At 42.7% G+C, this 19,716-nt stretch overlaps 1 protein-coding gene across 2 annotated transcripts in view; it reads left to right on the forward strand.

Annotated features, from left to right (window-relative positions):
* Nucleotides 1-14,323: 14,323 nt before the first annotated feature.
* The window catches only part of COBLL1 (cordon-bleu WH2 repeat protein like 1), a 131,184-nt gene continuing 125,791 nt past the window's right edge, over nucleotides 14,324-19,716 (forward strand). Inside the window, exon 1 of one of the 2 annotated variants that reach the window (XM_050968959.1) lies at nucleotides 14,324-14,447. The gene's annotated coding sequence lies outside the window, so the exon portion shown is untranslated. Of the gene's footprint in view, nucleotides 14,448-14,888; nucleotides 15,052-19,716 lie in introns of those variants that run through there. The other variant, XM_050968958.1, reaches the window with a different exon arrangement.

Raw genomic sequence — 19,716 nt, forward strand, 5'->3', positions numbered from 1 at the left:
CATGAAGGGAAAATGAATCCATAGGAGATGTATTTTGGAAATGCCTTCTCTCAGTAACTCAACATGGGAGCACTAATTTTTCACCTTTTACTAAAGATTTCCACTGCACTTTTTTTTTTTTTTTAATCTGAGGACAATATCAAACAGCTTCCTGTTCCCTGCTCCGTATAATACTGACTGCTTCTGCTCTTGTATGTAGAACCCCTTTCGCACAGATAGTATCCCAACCATTTGTTTTCATTTTGGCTTTTCATTGTTGTTAAGGGGTGGTGATCAGATTGATGTGTCTAGGATTTTACGAATTATATGCATTACCCCAAGTACTTAGATAAAATTTGGGATGGAGGTGTTTTATAAATAATTCAATTATTCATCCATCTAGATTCTTGCACTGTAACTATTACCCTGATGTTTCAGTTATGGTTAATTTGCAACCTGACTGAACAGAACTGGTAACACGTAACATGAAGAACTCATAGAAAACTGGGCACTTCTGGAAGCATTTAATCACAGAGACATTTAAAAGCGCTTCTTTGAATAGCAGGACTAACAAAGTATAAACTTGGAGAAAGACACAGATTTTTTTCCTTCTCTGTCATGTTTCCCTTCCCCGCTCCCCATTAACTTCTGGCAGAAGTTTGTCACTTCACATTCTCTCTTCCTGTCCTTTTTTAAAAACACATTTACTCTTTCCCTGGAAACATAATAGCCTGCTCCTTGCTTTGCTCATACTCCATGGCCAGGGAATGCGTTCACTCTTTACTTAAATAAAGTATGTATATCTTTTAGTGATCTTTGTCATGGCAAGCCTGACCAATATGAGTATTAGGGCTTGTCTACACTTACATTTTATAGCGCTCTAACATGCTGACTCAGGGGTGTGAAAAATCACACCCCTCCCAAGCACAGCAAGTCTGAGCACTTTAAAATGCTAGTGAAGACAGGCTCTGAGTGCTGGGCGCTGCACTCCCAGTGCTGGGAGCTAATCCCCAGTGTAGAGACTTAGAGACCAAATCCATGGAGTTGAAAATAAAGGATTTCAAACATGTGATAGTCATTTAGACAATGTGTGTGTGTTGGCATTGTTCAGATTCTGTGGACAGCAAGAGATCACTAGCGCAGTGGTTCTCAAACTGTGGGGTCAGGACAATTTTAATGGAGTTGCCAGGGCCAGCATTAGACTTGCTGGGGCCTGGGCTGAAGCCCAAGCCCGAGGGCTTCAGCCCAGGGCAGCAAGGCTCCAGCTCTGCCTCCCCACCCACTATCCAGTATCATGTAGTAATTTTTGTTGTCAGAAGGGAGTTGAGGTGCAATGATGTTTGAGAATCCCTGCTATAGTGGTTTTTGGCAGCCAGTGGTCACTGAGTGTATTGTGGGGAAGTGACTGTGATCAGCCAGCGCAGTTACAAACAAACAGTTATCAGTTACGCAAATTGTCACTACTCTATACAAAAGTATTAGGGATTTGATAAATAAATTACCGGTAGGGAACCTGAAATAAAGCTAGAATTGCAATATTTTCTTGTTATACCTCTAGAGGGCATGCACATCATTTGGAACATTCATCTATGCTAGTGAAGAGTGAACACAAACCACTAGTTATGACTATTTGAAATAAATATGACAGTGTCAGCACAGAAGCTTTGAGCTGGCACAGAGCACAGTTATTTTCAGGGATGACTCCTTCACTTTCAGAAGCCACGGTGGTTCTACCTGTGTCTTGAAAATAAGGGAAACAGTTTATAAACTTGGTTCTCAAAGGGAATGCAGTCAAAAGGACAGCTAAAAACTCTCTCAAGCTGTGACAACTTTCTGCTGCACCTGAAATGCAGGCTGAATTACCTAGCACTTTAAACTGAAATTACAATAGAGTTTACTAAATTAGTACTATTAATTTACATTTACATTCCCCAGATTTCATTAAGTTCTCCAATAACTTGAATTTGTGCAGGATGTGAAAATCAAATGAATTGCCACATTCTTGTTCAATAAACCTTACACAGGGAGGGGCATAATGTGACATTCCAACTACCAAGTGCTTGACAGATCCCATCTTGAATGCTCACACTTCTGCAGTCTCTTTATTCTGTCACTAGTTGGTTGGTGGACAGCTTTCTTCTCTGAACTCCTTCCTGTCAGTTATCTGACAAGGTGTGTTGATCATTCCTTGGTGAAACTTGCATAATAAATATTTGAATGTGATTGCTGCAGATGGTGCGCTCAGACTTGCTCTTCTGAGTCACATTTTATATCCAGAGGCTGTCCTGATTATTCACACTTCTAGTAAAATATTTTATAAGCCTTATAAATCTGAAAAGTGATTAGGGTCATAGTTCCAGGTTTCAGAGTAGCAGCCGTGTTAGTCTGTATCTGCAAAAAGAATAGGAGTACTTGTGGCACTTTAGAAACTAACACATTTATTTGAACATAAGCTTTCATGGGCTACAGCCCACTTCTTCGGATGCATGTAGTGGAAAATACAGTAGGAAGATATATATACACAGAGAACGTGAAACAATGCATGTTACAATACACACTATAAGGAGACTGATCAGTTAAGGGGAGCTATTATCAGCAGGAGAGAAAAAGAACTGTTTGCAGTGGTAATGAAAATGGCCCATTTCCAACAATTGACAAGGAGATATAAGGAACTGTGTGTGGGGGGCGGGGGGGGGGATAAGCATGGGGGAAAAGTTTTACTTTGTGTAATGGCCCATCCACTCCCAGTCTTTATTCAAGCCTAGTTTGATGGTGTCCAATTTGCAAATTAATTCCAATTCAGCAGTCTCTGGCTGGAGTTTTTGAAGTTCTTTTGTTGTAATATTGCGACTTTTAGGTCTTTAATCAAGTGGCCAGGGAGATTGAAGTGTTCTCCAACTGGTTTTTGAATGTTATAATTCTTGACGTCTGATTTGTGTCCATTTATTCTTTTACGTAGAGACTGTCCAGTTTGGCCAATGTACATGGCAGAGGGGCATTGCTGGCACATGATGGCATATATCACATTGGTAGATGTGCAGGTGAACAAGCCCCTGATGGCGTGGCTGATGTGATTAGGTCCTATGATGGTATCCCCTGAATAGATATGTGGACAGAGTTGGCAATGGGCTTTGTTGCAAGGATAGGTTCCTGGGTTAGTGTTTTTGTTGTGTGGTTGCTGGTGAGTATTTGCTTTAGTTTTGGGGGTTGTCTGTAAGCAAGAACTGGCCTGTCTCCCAAGATCTATGAGAGTGATGGATCGTCCTTCAGGATAGGTTGTAGATCCTTGATGATGCGCTGGAGAGGTTTTAGTTGGGGGCTGAAGGTGATGGCTAGTGGTGTTCTGTTACTTTCTTTGTTGGGTTTGTCCTGCAATAGTGACTTCTGGGTATTCTTCTGGCTCTGTCAATCTGTTTCTTCACTTCAGCAGGTGGGTACTGTAGTTGTAAGAATGCTTGATAGAGATCTTGTAGGTGTTTATCTGAGGGGTTGGAGAAAATGTGATTGTATCGTTGAGCTTGGCTGTAAACAATGGATCGAGTGGTGTGGTCTGGAAGTATAGCGGTCAGTAGGTTTCCAGTATAGAGTGGTGTTTATGTGGCCATTATTTATTAGTACTGTAGTGTCCAGGAAGTGGATCTCTTGTGTGGATTGGTCCAGGCTGAGGCTGATGGTGGGGTGGAAATTGTTGAAATCATGATGGAATTCCTCAAGGGCTCCTTTTCCATGGATCCAGATGATGTCATCAGTGTAGTGTAAGTAAAGTAGGTGTGTTAGGGGATGAGAGCTGAGGAAGCGTTGTTCTAAGTCAGCCATAAAAATGTTGGCCCCCACCCCACGCACCAACCTCACAGCTCCCATTGACCAGGAACTGTGGCTGTCCCTCCACATAGGAGCCGGAGGCAGGACATGCTGCTGCCTCTGGGAGCTGCTTGAGGTAAGTGTCGCACAAAGCCTACACTCCCTCCTTCGCCCCAACCCCCCACCCTAGCCCTGACCCCCCTCCTGCCCTCTGAATACCTTGGTGCCAGCTCAGTGCCCCATCCTGCACTCTAAAGTCCTCATCCTCACCCCAGAGCCTGCACCCCCAGCTGGAGCACTCACCTCCTCCATGTCCCAACCCTCTTCCCCAGCCCTGATCCCCTTCCCACCCTCCAAAGCCCTCGGTCCCACCTCCAGAGCTCCTCCTTCACCTCAAACCCCCAGCCCCAGCCCCACACCAGAGCCAGCACCTCCAGTCGGAGCCCTCACCCCCTCCCACATCCCAACCCCAATTTGATGAGAATTCATGGCCTGCCATACAATTTCTATATCAGATGTGGCCTTCAGGCCAAAAAGTTTCCCCACCCCTGGTCTGGAATGTAAAGACATGAGAGCATAGTGAGTTCAGCAGAGGATTAGGTTTGAAAGGTGGTTGGGGGAAACCTTCTCTCGATATGATGTATTTAAAGGCAGGTCTACAGTTAAAACTCTGCTATAGCACTTCAGTGAAGACGCCACTACACCGATGGGAGTTAATCCACCTCTGCAATTGGCAATAGCTGTGTTGATGGGAGCACTGTCTATGCTGGGAATTAAGTCAGTATAACTGCGTTGCTCAGGTGATGTTTCACACCCCTGAGTGAAGTAGTTATAATGATGTAAGTGTATAGTGTAGACCTGGCCTCAGAAGTTGTAGTTTAACTCAAATTGATACCAAAGAGGCCAAAGCCTCTCATGGCACATTCCTCCCATGCAGTTTCAAAAATGGTTAATCCAAATATAGAAAAGAAAAAGTACAAATCATCAAGGGTGACTCCTCTGTTTCTCTAGAGCACCACACCCTGTTCTAGCCCCTGGGTAATTCAACCCATTTTCTCTCTTTGCATGAGAGCAACACCCTACTTTTAAATAGTTTAGTCTAAATAGATTCAGCTATACTTAATTAGCTAACTAGTAATATCTCTGGGAAACTCAATAGGAATGAAAGCCTACAACCCAGGCTTTTGTCTGACTGCAATGTGCTTTAGGGTCCCATCCGGGCCAAAAGACCCTGTCTCATGCTGCTGGAGAGCAACACCAGAATTTCTCCTTTGCTCTCAGTTACTGCGTGTGCTGTCTCTGCAAGACTACTCCTGGGGAAATTCTGCACCAAAACATTAAAAATTCTTCACATAATACTTTAAAATTCTGCAAAATTCTGCATATTTTATTGTCAAAATAACAATATAATCATGTTAGTTCCAATTATTTTGGTAATTTTTCAAAATACCTGTCAGCAAGTTTGTCAGTAATACTATAGACATCCAAAAAGACTCATGAAATGTTTTTTGACAGATTCCTTACTAGGCATATTAATGCAGGACTTTTAGTAATAATTCATTTAAACTACAATACAGAAATGTATTTCCCGCACCCTCAGAAGCAGTGCAAAGGCTTGTGGAAGTCAGGGGTAAGAGAGCAGTTGAGGGAGAGGGAAGTAATTGCTGGGAAGGAGCCTGGGAGTGAACCTGGAGAGTTCTTGGGTGCAGTGGACAAAAGATGTAATTGCAGCACCTCCCTGGAAAAATCTTCTTATTCTGGGTGGGGGGGGGATCTGCGAGGGGACATGAATTTTGCATGTGTACAATGGTGCAGAATTCCCCCAGGAGTACAAGACCCAGAGCACCCATTAGCCTAAGAACTACAAACTAGACTATTTATTGTATCTTGTTTTACACAGAGCTTCCAATATCAATGTAGGTACAAACACGTTAGCAGAGAGCTAGAGTCCCTATACCAACACCACTTGCTTGTTAACTTGCTGAATTCCTTGACCTCCTTTAGCTCTCAAGTGTACTGAACAATGTTTAAAAAGAGTACTTAATATCAAATATAAATTATTGAAAAATTTAATCCTTAGAAGCTACAGATTGCTACAGCACCAATAATAGTTCCTATGTTTTATTAAAAAATTGAGGCATCTTTCTCACTTCCACTGAAACCGCATAAACCTGACAGAATTTTATATGTATGTTCTCTTCCCTTTTTAAAGGGCCAGACCTGCAGGTATACCTGAGAAGGAGGAGGAAGGGATAATACATAGTTTTCTGCCAATTTTCTAACCCTTATTCCTGAGGGCAGCCAGAGCTCTTTGATGCCCAGCACACATTAAAGCAGGGGTCTCAAACACGTGGCCCATGGAGTTATTTCCTGCCATAGCTCCCCTCACCTCCCACCCCCTCGCCCCCCGCCTCCACCCCTCTGAGTGCGCTGCGTCCCCACTCCTTCGCCTACCTCCCAGCACTTCCCAATGTTTGGGGCCGGGTCTCTTCCCCAGCCCTGCCTGCCACCCCCACGGTCCTCCCCCGAGTGTCTCCTGGCCCCCACTTGCTGCCCTCGCTCACCTCCCCAGAGCCTGCAGCTCACGCTGACTCTGCTCTGCCAGCTCCCGGCATCAACTGCTGCTGCAGAGTCCTAGTGCCCCCCATCCACTAATGGCAGGGCAGGCTGCCCTTACCCTGCCCTTCCGCCCTAGCCCTGAGCCTCTCCAATGCCCAGAGCCCTTATCTCCCCACACCCTAATTCTGTGCCCCAGCCCTGAGCCCCCTCCTGTTTCATGAACTCCTCATCCCCAGCCCCACCCCATAGTTCTCACCCCACATCCCAACCCCGTGCTCTAGCCCTGAGCCCCCTCCCACATTCCAAACCCCTCATGATCAGCCCCACAGCCCTCATCCCTGCACTCCCTCCTATCCCCAAACTCCCTCCCAGAACGTGCACCCTGTCCCCCTTCACACACAACCCCACCTGCCCATAAACTCCCTCCCAGAGCCTGCACCCCCTCCTGTGCACCCCCTCCCACTCCCAAACTCCCTCCCAGAGCCTGCACCCCTCAGCCCCTCCAAAGCCCCCATCCCCAGCGCAGAGCCTGCACCCCTCTCCCCCTCCTATGCCCCCTATTTTTTCTTTCCTTGTGTAGGAGTAACCACATCAGTCCTTTTTACAGTCTCCCCCCTAGCCCATCTCCAACCCCCAGTTGCTCATAAGCGGCTCTACAATAAACTAGACCATGATGCTGCACCCAAATGTAGCCCTGTGGAAATCAATCCATGCAGGGATCTGTCAGCACCACGAAAGTTGTAGGATCAAGGCCCTACCATGTACGCAACAAAATAAAAAAACATATTGCCCAGTCCTGCATGGGATATGCTAGTTCAGGCTGCTCTGTTTGCACTTAGTCCCATTAAAAGGTACATCAAATTTTGAGCCTGCTAATCTGAAAGATACAAAGATAACAATAAATCAAACAGTTTTAATGGCAAGTAGAGATTGCCATTTATTTAAATATAGGCTCTGTCTCTGCAGTTGAATTCAAAAGGGCAGATGCCTAAGGCTGTCAAAATATAAGTCAACTAAAACCAAAAACTAACCAAATAAAAATATCAAACATGCCAATCACTGTAGTCATTCTACTGTCCTGTCCCCTAACAACACTCTACCTCTTTGTCTACACTTGAAATGTAGCACTTCAGTGTAGACGCTACCTGCACCGATGGGAGGGTAATCCATCTCCTTGAGACATCGTAGCTAGGTCAATGGAAGAATTCTTCTGCTGATCTAGTGCTGTCTATACGGGAGGTTCTTCTTCTTTTGTATAGCTGATGTAGAGCAACAACTACAATTTCACCTGAAGTTGATCAAGCCAAATGGCTCCAACAGGAGTGGCAGAATTTATTGCAGTAATGCCTCTTTCATATTTATAAATTGGGCAGTAGGTAGTGATATGTTCGATGGTCTGTCCTGGGGAACCACACTTGCACACCGGGGAGTCCTTGATTTTCCATTTGTGCGTTAGATAGCCGCATGTACCGTGGTCAGTTTGAATTTGGTTCAGAGTTGACCAAGATGACAGTGGAGTTTCAAACCCAGGAACCTTCTGCATGGGATCTGGCACAAGATGCTTAGTTTTTAATTCTTGTTTAGCCCAATCTGCTTTCCAAGCCTCCTCTTGACCATAGCCTGATTGCATGAAGTTAAGCGAATGTTCCCAGAAAGGCTTGCTGGACTTAAGACGTTATGGGATGGAGTTGTCAAGGTCTTGGTGAATAGGAAGACATCTGTTTCCCTGGATTTGCTGAGCTTTGTGAAATGTTGCAGCAGTCTGGCATGTCAGCAGGGGAACAATGTTAGACAGGACAGGTAGCCATGGTGCTGGAGTCGTCTTAAGGGTTCCCGTGATGCACTGCATCACTGTATTTAGCTGTGTATCCACAAGTTGTGTGTGGCTGCATCTGCTGCATACCGATGCACAATATTCAGCTATTAAATATATAAGTGTTGTTGCAGATGTTTGCAACACTGATGCTGATGCACCCAAGGTTGTACCTGCTAGTTTCTGGATTATGTTGGCTCTCGTTTTTATCTTTGCAGCTACATTCTCAAGATGATCATGGAAAAAGAGGGTGCGGTCAAGTTTCACTCCAAGATATGTTGGAGTGTAATCGTGTTGCACATTTTTACCACAAAAAGCTACTTTCAGTTTGTTTTTGACACTCTTATTATCAAGATGGAATGTGCTTACTATTGTTTTTTCAGGGTTTGGTTTGAGCCTCCATTTCTGAAAATATTGTTTATTTTGGAGGTCCTCAGTTAATGCTTTCTCAGTGTCATGGAGATTTGATGGTTGGATTGTCATGGCAAGATCATCTGCATATCCAAATTTTTGTGATTTAGTTGGGGATATGCCACTTATGTAAATATTAAAAAGGGTTGGCACTAGTACAGAACCTTATGGTAGCCTGTTGTTTATGATACGGGGTGAGCTGGTCTTATTACCCAGGTACACCCATAGGCGTCTGTTACTAAGCATGGTCCACAGCAGGCGAAGTGTTTGGTAGCAAGGTATAGTTTTAGCAAGTTTCAGCATCAGGCCCTTAATCCACAGGGGAGGTTAAGTCAGTTTAACTACATCACTTAGCCCTCGTCCAGACTAACCCGCGGCATCGGCGGGTTAAAATCGATTGCTCGGGGATCGATATATCGCGTCTAGTCTGGACGCGGTGTATCGATCCCCGAGCGCGCTTACATCGATTCCGGAACTCCATCAATCCGAACGGAGTTCCGGAATCGACGCGGAGAGCCGCGGACATCGATGGCGCCCCGTCCAGACTGGTGAGTATCTCGATTTTAGAAATTCGACTTCAGCTACGTTATTCCCGTAGCTGAAGTTGCGTATCTAAAATCGATTTTAATTCCTAGTCTGGACGTGGCCTTAGAGATATAGCTTTTTCACACCTCCTGAGAGACATAACTATGCCAGTGTAAATTCCTAGTGTAAACCAGCTCCTAGCCTCACACCTGTGTGTGTGTGTGTCTGTGTGTATGTGAGACTGTGTGCACATGCACATGTGGGGAGGGGGAATGAAGTGGACTGGGGATACAACAGTATGTGATATAAAATGGAAGATAATTTGTTTTATTCCTGGCTCTACTGCTGACTAGTTGTGATCTTGAGCAAATTGCTTAACCTGAAAGTACCTCAGTTTCTCCATTTGAAAAATAGGAGTAACAATTGTTAACTACTTTTCAAAGTAATTAGGCCTGTTAACAACTATACAATGCTTTGAGCTATTTGAGTAAAAGGTGCTCCAGAAGTGCAAACTAGTACTATTATATATTTATAGATAAATGCATGATTAAAGCGTGCAATATTCTTCATCTGAGCACCTAATAGTTTAGATGGGCATGCAAAAATGTGTCCCCATGCCTATAGTAATCCTTTCAGTGGCTGTGTGCATGCATATGCATGCTCACTAAAAATCCCACCCAGCTACTGGAATTCAAACATGATAAAAGGCAACTCTAATAGGATGCTATGCTATGTAAGCTGACTGGCTACTCGACAGTAAAATCACTTGTAGATTTTTTATTTTTTTTTAAACAAAACTAAGAGAGCCCTATAAATTGTTCAGTGTTTTGCCATTCTGCTGGGATGCCAAAAGTTTGATTTTTTTTTAAATATCCATTTCCTCTGTACTGATAAAATAAGGCAGTTCTGCTTTCCACCTCATTTAGTAATGAACCATACAATTAATTTAACATAGGAAACGCCCTTCTCTTTCATGCTCCACTCCCCTATTGCACAATGCTATTCAAAACAGCCATTGTACTATATTATTTTCCATGCACAAAACTATGTGGTAGTTAAGAATGTAAAGGTGGTATAGTTAAGTATCTCAAAATCAGGAAATGACAGCATTAAAGTTAGAGCGACAAGGTGGGTGAGGTAGTATCTTTTATTGGACCACCTTCTGTTAGAATCTTTTATTGAAACAACAAGAAGTGGTCCGATAAAAGATATAACTTCACCCACCTTGTCTCCTTAATATCTTGCGACTGACATGGCTACAACACTGCACACAACATTAAAGTTACATATACAAGTAAATGCTAAAAGAAAGAAATTCTAAATAGACCTTTCCCACGTTGTGAACGGAATTCAGTGAAAAATGCTGTGTTCTATTAGATTTAATATTTTAAATAGCATTCACCACTGGCAATAATGGGCACAACTGCATGAAAATGATACCATATTTTACATTTCTAAAGCTCCTTTCATCCCAAAGTGTTTACAGACAGCATCACTGGATTGCAGTCACCTCTGGGGTGAAGGAAAGCAACCATCAACACAATGCCCGATGGCTAGTGGAGGTGTGGGGATTTTTTCAAAAAACAACTGGACAACTAACTACTGTTACAAAAAGTGCCACAGGCTGCTTAGTGTTTATTCAGAACAAATAGGATCTTATTTTTATTCATTTCAGTTCTTCATGAAAGACCCACACTCAGAAAACTTCATGTAACTTTACTTACCTACCTGAGAAGGATGAATTTTTTGCTCAAAATAGAAACTGGAATTAACAGTTCCTGGTGCTTGAAGGTTATGCTAACAATGATCAGAACTGTTACCTAGTAGTACATTAAAAGAGTACAGTAGGCCAGGACTTGTCACATGGGTTAATGCTTTTGAGTAAATGATTGTGTTACCTCAGAACATTCTGAAAGTCATTAATGTATGTCAGCTATACAACTAATGATCTGAGCACTTAATAAACAGTAGCTTCCCAAATCAGATTGAGAAAGTGGAAGGGCTTGTCTTAAACTTATTGCTTTACAGTAACAGAAAAGAGTTCACTTTGAGGGACACAGATAGAGTTAACAGATCACTTATCCAGTCTTCCCTGGCTGTTATTTCATAGTAGACTTGTGTCCATTCTGTAAGGCAGCTATTCTCACTTAGCTTTTACATGAGCAGCATTTTGAAGTCAGCACAGCACCTTGAACCTCACTAAAGAATGAGATACATAGGTTAATAAAATCTAAACTGTCTCAAACAACTACTTTTAATATAATTTTAATAAAGCTTTGCTTGAAGAATAGCCTGCAGGCATCCAGCCTGTGGTATGCTGCATTTGATTAACAACCAGGGGTTGAAACGAAGGGAATTTGGACTGTGAGAAGAGAAGCACAGCTTCCGCTTCTCTTTCTGGCTTGGGTTCCCCGGTGAACCCTTTCTTCCTTGGCTGGGCCGCTGGGAGCTCCCCCTCAGGGTTCAATCTACTTGGGTGTGTCACTGTTGACACTGGTTTCCTTATGTTTTTTCCACACAATGTTGGTGTTGAAAGTTTATATTAATAGTTGTGTTTCTCCCTGTCATTACTGAGTTTCTATCATTGGCACTAGTAAGTGATTCAGTACATGGTATTCTTTTTTTTGAAACTGGTACTGAACCAAAGCTCTAGAATGATGTTAGTGACGGGCAGTGTGCTGTATCTTTTAAATGAGACATAAAATTTAGTTTTGTCCATTTGGATGATGTCCTGTGACTTACTGTAACTAAAGAGCCAATGAAATTTACCAAAGAGTGGGGGTTTTTACACTACTTTGCCATATTTTAATTGTGGTCATCATTCTGCCTATCTAAACACCCTCTGAATTATCAATTTCATACGATATTTTTCATTTTCAGTTCTAAGCGGTTGAGCAGCTACTATTTTACACCTTAGAAGTGGCTACACCTCAGTAATGGCTGAAACTTTCAGTAGGATGGCCCACTTGATGGCTCTGCCCAAGAATCACTTGGCTAGTGCATTAGCTTATTTTGTATTGGTAACATATCAGGATATCCTGGCAGCGAATATGGAAATCTGGCTCCACCAGCATCACTCATGCACTATTCCAGAGGCAGAGAGTGGAAAATTTTATGGTGGCTAAGTGGCCTGACAAGCCTTTTCAACCTTCACACCAACCCTGGAGGGGACAAGCACTTGGCAATTTGAGGGGTCATCAGAACTGTCAAGAAAAAATGATGGACTGGCAAAGGAGACAAATGGGGAGAGAGACTTCCATATGGACTCCTGGATCATATTTCAATTCACAGGGATTCACTGGATACTATTTCTCACGATGCTGTGCTATGGAGTAGCCATGGGAGCCCATCTGATTCATCAATTATTTATTTTTTGGTGTGGGGAACTGAGACAGACTAGTTGGGAGTGCCCAATGTTGGTACGTGATTATACAGGTGTGGGTAACCCCACACCTGTGGTCTGACTGATCAGGCAGCAATAGGGCCTATGAACTCTTTATTGTAAAAGGAGAATACAATTGAGAAAAACACCCACAGTGAAAGGGAAAGCATAACATATAGACAATCTCTATTTTACAATATTCCTTACAGAATAATTATTTGATACAATGAAAGAGGAACAGCAACTATCTGTCATGGAGAGGGTGATGGAAAGAAGAATTCTGGGAATTTCAATCCAGGACTGAGTCCCTAATGAAGTGATTAGACAGCAGAATGGAGAGCAGGATGTCATTGTTGAGAGCAAGCATAGTAAAATACGATGGTCTGGGCATATAATGAGGCTCACTGACAATCAATGAACCGCAGCTGTCACCGAGTGATATCCACAGGAACTGCAATGACCACTCGGCTGACCTCCGAAGAGATAGGAAGATTTTATTGTGAAAAGACATGGCTGCACATGGAGAAAGACCAGGATACTAGAAGAATGGAAGACGTGTTGTGACTGGTGCAGTCTATATGAGGGTTGAAGGACCGATCGATCAAGGGGATCAAGGTGACAGTGTAAGATTCCCAGGTGCGCTACTACTAGAACTAGTTGTTGTATTGGCAAAAATGAAAAGCCAATGAAAAAATTGAGTGCTAAGTACTTCATTTGAATGAATTATATTTTATGGGTCTATGTCATTACCCCTATCTATGGTCAGCGCCGTCCTTAGGGGCATGTGGGGCCTGGGACAACCCTCCCACCCTGCAGCCCAGGCCCCGCTTCCACCCCTTCCCCAAGCTCAGGGCCCATGGTGGTTGACCCAGTCCATCCTATGGCTAGGACAGCCCTCTCTATGGGTTAGATACTCACAATACAGTACTAGTGCAGACACTGCACTGTTGGACCAGTTCAGTCACACAACGCAGGTTGCAATGGAGCAATTCTTTCACATAAACAAGATTAAAATGTTGTCATACACAGGATGCAAACAAAATGAAAACATTTTCCTCTAATCTGTTGCAGAACAATAGTTGTTACTTGTAACAATGGGGGTGAGGAAGAGGCAAATGTGATTATATTGACAATGTCTCCAGGAGGCCTCATTTAGATTTTATTGAAGGAAATAACTTTTTAGTTAACATTTTTTTTTTATTTATCATCTGAGTTTTTGCAACCCAAACATTGCAACATTATGCTAGGCCATAACAAGAAGCAAAACCTGCCCAGGTCTGTCTTATATTTGCAGGGCAAAAACAGAACACCAGGTGCTTTCAGACGAATCAGTTTCAATTTTGCTAGCCCTCTAATTTTCATTTTGCCAGCCTGAAAGGATCAAAGGGCTCAGGGGCTGTAGCGCGGAGAGAGAACGCAGCAGACTTGCCCCCTTCAGTCCTATAGCTTGCGCGGAGCAGGCAGGGACGTGTATTTTTAACAGAGACTAGGTCTGACTGACTGCTGGTGCGGAGGGAAGACGGGGCAGATGAGAGGGGCCCCTCGCCTATAACCCCCCACCAAAGCAGCCTCCTAGGGCTCCCTCTGTGGGAACTGCAGCCCCCCCCCCCCCCGAGCAGGATACGCGGGCAGGTGGTAGCAGCCGAACCCTTCGCTGGCTGTGCCCCGCCTGGGCTCTCCCCACCTGTAGGGCTCCCGCACGCCCTAGTGGTGGGTCGGGGGAAGCGGAGTCCGTACCAGCTGGAGAAAGAGGAAAATTCCAGCGCGAAGAAAGGCCAGCCCTGCCCTGCCCCCGCCTCCGCCTCCCCGTCCCCGCGGCCGGGCTCTCGGCGCGGACTGGGGCTGTGCTGGGAGCAGGGAACCCTCGGAGCAGCTGGGAGGGAAACCGCTGCTCAGCCCGACCCCGAGCCGGAGCGCCAGCGGGAGAGCGGCCCGCGGCGGCAGCAGGGACGGCTCCGCGCGCTGCAGTTTTCCAAGGTGCGGTTTGTAACGTGCCCCGCTGCGCGGGGAGCCGAGGGGGGATACACGCGCCCGGGGCACGGCTGGCGCTGGGCTGCGGGGCCGCGACGTCTCCCGGAGCCCTTTGCAAACAGGTGCCGGCGGGGGGAGGAGAGCAGCCGAGCTGTGCCGAGCGCGCCTTCCCCCCAGCTTGGAGTCCGGCCCCGGCCCGGCCGGCGTGGAGCCGAGTCAGCTGCCCTGGGCGGCCAAGCGCTGCGCTCCAAGCCAAGGGAGTGGACGGCCGGGTCTGGCGGGCAGCGGCAGCCCTGCCTCCCTCAGAGTAAGAGCAGCAACTCATGGCACGTGTGAGGGCCGCAGCCCGAGTCCAGTGTGTGCAGGCAGCCGCGCTCTGCTGCTGGCTCGCGTGAGCTTTCCCTTGCTGTTGCCGAGCTGCAGGCAGTTGCTCGCCTCTACCCCCTTGGCGAGGTTATCCGGGTCTGCGCGGAGTGGAAAGTGGAAGTTCCGCTGACTGCAAGGGGGAGGGGAGGAGTAGGTGCACACAGCACCTTGAACAGGGCATATCCACCACCTCAGCAACGTGCAGCTCAACAAAGGGCCATTGTGGAACTTTAGCTTTTGCAAGGTAATACCTGGGAACGATTGTGGCTGCGCCTCGGGACTAGGCAGCTCTCTGGGTCGCTGAAAGGGGCTGCAATTGTGACTAAGCTGACTGGTGGAATCACTTTGGAATCAAACGCAATAAATGCTTGTTTCTAAACACAAATCATCTTGCAAGGGAAACAGACTTGAAAGAAACACTCCAGGCAACGCTGGTTGGCTCGCAGATTTCGTAGTGATTGGGTCCATCAGCTATAACTTGCTTCGGTGTCTCTCTCTATCCAATGCTCTTATGGTGTGTAACCCGACGTAGAGTTCATGTGATGAAATGTCATGTAAACAAACATGTTGATTATAGTTAGCATTTGTGGAAACAAAATGAGTGAAAAGTTAGTTTTGCAAACAAACAAACCCTAACAGTTTGGACGATGAGATTAATTGGAGATGAAAACAGGCATTCACCTTGTCAAAACTATGAACCGTGCGTGAACCAAAAGAATCAAATAACTTTTCTCTTGCCGTGAAACAAGTTATTCTGTCTTTGATGTAAAGAATATTTTATTCAAATGGCTAGATAACAAAAGCATGTGTCTTTGTATTAGGTGTTAAGAAAAACAAGCTATCTGGAGACAGGTAGCTGGGTTAGTCTGTTAGCAAAAACAATGAGGAGTCCTTGTGGCAGTTTGTTAGTCTCTAAGGTGCCACAAGATACTTGGAATTCATATTGGGCTTATTTAATGGGTGTAGCTGTAATTTTCTTCTAGAATGTTATGAAAGGAATTTCTTTAGAAGCAAGTCAGTACCTGCTTATTCATATCACTGTCCATGTAAATGTTGGCAACAGACTAGAAAATTCTCAGGACCCTAAAACTCTAGTTACTGGTGCTATCTAACAAATGTTTAACTACCTAGAAGAAATATTCCTCAGTAGTCTGCAGCCCAAGTGTTGCTGCAATGTGCTAATGTATCAGGGCCAGGAAATTAACTGATTATTGGGAAAAGAGAAGCTAATTGTTCAGGTCTTTGTTAATTGTCCAATGTGAAATGCACGAAGTGGACAGAAACCTTCAGTATGAGAAAACAAAACCAGTTTTTAAAATTGTCTGTTTTAACAATCTAAAATCCTTTTAGTGTCACAGATAAGAAAATTTGCTTTTTATTTTCTTGATATTGCTGATATGACATACCATTGGTGCAGACCAGTTATTTTAGTTGTAGGCATTTTCAGTTCTGTGTCATTTCTAATGCTGTGGTAATTCTGTCTTTTTGCTTATCTTCCTTTCTTACCTTTATAGTTAAATCCATGATAGTTAATGAGGTTTTTTTCTTTAAAATTTGAGTGGCCAGTGTAGTAATGCTTTACTATGTAGATGGAAGTAGTGTATACGTTTGTTTCAACAGAAACAAAATCTGGAATATAAATAGATGAGAGATTGATCATTGAGGAAGAAAATACAGTAATGTGCAATTTACAGGACATGACTGCTGTCATAAAATTACTTTTCTTCTGTTTTGGGGAATTGGGAAGCCAAGAGGAATCTGATATATGAAATGGCAAAAAGGGGAGGATCATTGGCCTGAATGCCCATAACAACCATACCCTTGGTTAGGGACTGCAAGCGTTCAACACCATTGATAATCAAGCCATATATTCCAAAGTAATACAATTTAATTCCTAGTTTTTATAAGTGAACACACTTATGTATTAACATAAACACTTTCTGGAATGCGAGACTATAAATGGAAATATAATTATTTGATTTATGATTATTAGATTAGCAGAATCATGGAATATCAGGGTAGGAAGGGACCTCAGAAGAAAATAAAATTGGATTTATAGATGGATCTGTTTCAAGTCCAATATATCCAGCTTATATATGAATCTTTTGGGAACAGGTATAAAATTATGGCCTTGTAGAAAGTCTGTTCTTATTATTATTAAGTCATTAAGAACTGATATTTAAAAGAGGGGTAAATAGTTCATAGAGGTAGAACAAGAGAGGGTTATTTCTCGTGTTTATAAGACTTAGGGCATGCAAATCAAGTTTTCGTTGCTCCAGCAAAAGAGCAAGCACGTAATAGTAATGTGAGAACATGCAAAAATATTGCATTATAACTGTACTTCTGAAATCTTTAAGTTCCTTGTTCATGCTTATTTGATTTTTTTTTTTAAGTTTGAATGGCTATATGATACCATTTCAGCTGTTCTTACAATTTCCTTGGGCCTGAAGCATGTCATATTGCTTTTGGTGAATTATGACTTGAATTCTGGCTGCTATATTTTTGCTGTAAATCAGTAAAATAGCTTGTTTCATTAATACCTCTTAAAACATCTATCAGCAAGTGCATTTCATTTTTTTAAAAAGTGCAACTAATAAAACTTACTCTGTTTAGCCCTGTAGGCATATTTACAGGCAACTTAACAACTTGAAATAACTGTAGCTTTGAAAATTAATGTTGTCATTGACCTAGCTGTAATGAGCTAGGAAGAAACAATCTATTAGTAGTTTTAATTATTTCCTGAAGATGGTCTGTTTGCTGACCAAAACATTGAGTTTCAAGCAAATGTCTGTTTGTATAGTTACTCTTTTAATGTAGCATTTTTGACTGTCCAGCTACTAAAACCGCACACTGGTCCATCCTAACCTGTAATTTTCTCAAATAAGGACTGCAGAATCAGGTCTTAGATAAAAAGTGTAAATCCCTGCTTATATCATAGAAATACTTCTACCAACCAGAATTTATATTTCTATTTAAATTTTAGAATCCTTCCTATCTATCTATCTATCTATCACCAAAAAATGCATGATGAGACTTAGTGTTTTATGTGCTTTCTGTTGTCTAAAATATCACTTTTAGAATTGGGAATATCAGTTGTCCCTTTTTATGTTTGGAAAACTTGATTTTCATTCTTTGTTTCACATAGAGTTGAAAAAAATAGCTGTTTGTTTTATTAATTGCATCAATATGGTGGATCTTAATTCTATTACTCTTCTCTCTATATGCCTGGTTCTCCAATGATTCTGAGAGTTCTGTGCAAGTAGAGGAAGCAGAATATAAAAGCTCAGATACTTTTATACAATAATTATGCCCTCCTGTACATGGGTTCAAATGACTTGGTGCCCCTTTTTTAAATTACTTTTTTCAAATACCTTCAATTTTTCAAGTATGTTATATTACTCAAACGTCTAAGTTATTAAATTAGTTTATGCTTCTTGTCCCATCTGTTGCTATTCGTGTTGGTCCATAATTGTGCTGGTTGCTAGCCACCAAACGCTGGCTTGATAATAGTTTAAGAAATAAAAGGGTTAAAAAGTTAACTTCTGAACAGAAGGATCCAGTGAAATGCTTTTGTACACCAAAACAATTCCTAGTCCTCCATGTGAATGAAGTTGTTGGAAAGATTGTAATCTAGAAAGGACAGGATTTGAAATAGTGATTTCCTTTGACTCAATTATCGAATTATTGAGTAACAGCCTTATGTCTTTGTCTTACTCATACAGTCAGTTGGACTTACAGACACAATGCTGCTAAGCCCTGGTTAGTTAGCAAGCAGTTGTTGGTGATAAAATGCATTTTTAAACAGTCTCTAAAGAAATTGCTGGCCATATTTATTGATAAATGAATTAATTTGTGCTAAATTTTAAATCTGATACCTTTTGAACCCCTTAACCCAAAAAATTGATAAAAGGTATTAATGGTTTGTTTAGGCTGGAAACTTCTATATGGTTTAGCACTGGTGTAATGGTCTTCAGTGATGTATTTACATGACTTTGTTCTTTGGAATTTTTACCATCTGTTGATAGGCTTTGGGGGAAGTTTCTCATGATTATTTCCTAAAGGTTAACTGTACTTATTGAGGGAAAAATTAATCATTTGAAAGAAACTACTGCAGATGAACCCCTTTTCTGGTAGCTATGGGGAAAAAAGGGGGTAAATTTGGCCAATTTTTCTTTGGCTGAGGTTGAATTCAGAACAGATAAGAATGTTTAGAGGTTTCTAGCTTCAGAAAAATGATTCTTGAGCCTTGTGAGCTGCAGTATGCATTACACCAATACTGTACTTGAGCGAGTTGACATTTTCTATATATGTGAGTAAAATATTAGCTGGTCCATTCTTATAATCTACCATGGTAGTAGATAGGCAATTAGATTTTGTGCCTATGTTGGTAGATTCTAGAGGCAATTTTGAAACAGGTATATAGCTAACCTGATTATTTTTCTTTGGAAGATCAAAATAGGATTAATTTGTGCTATCGACAGTTCTGTTTATTACATAATTTTAAATTAAAGATAAAATGGTTTTTGACAGAATACAGACACAGTTGCTTTCCAAACAAAAACACTATAAAAATATCCCACAGCAAGAAGCAGACATGCCAATGCTAGGGAAAATTCTCTCTTTATTGGAGGGGTAGAAATAGCTTAGAAAAAGAGAGAGGGGAGGGGGCTGAGCCATCAATTTCTGCAGTATTTAAATTTCCATTTAAAAATAATATTCAGCAACTAGCCATTATGGGTTTGAAAACCATTTTCCAAGTATGTGGTGTTTGCAGTTGTGTTACTGAAACTGCACACTGCTTCAGCATCTCTGCTGCTGCTGACATCAGAAGACTAGGGGGAGTTCACTATTTTTAGTCGCTGCTATTACAAATCTAAGTGCATTATTCTGTTGTGATGAGTTGGAGGAA

Source organism: Gopherus flavomarginatus, chromosome 10 (genome assembly GCF_025201925.1).
Source record: "Gopherus flavomarginatus isolate rGopFla2 chromosome 10, rGopFla2.mat.asm, whole genome shotgun sequence".
Lineage (NCBI taxonomy): Eukaryota > Metazoa > Chordata > Testudines > Testudinidae > Gopherus > Gopherus flavomarginatus.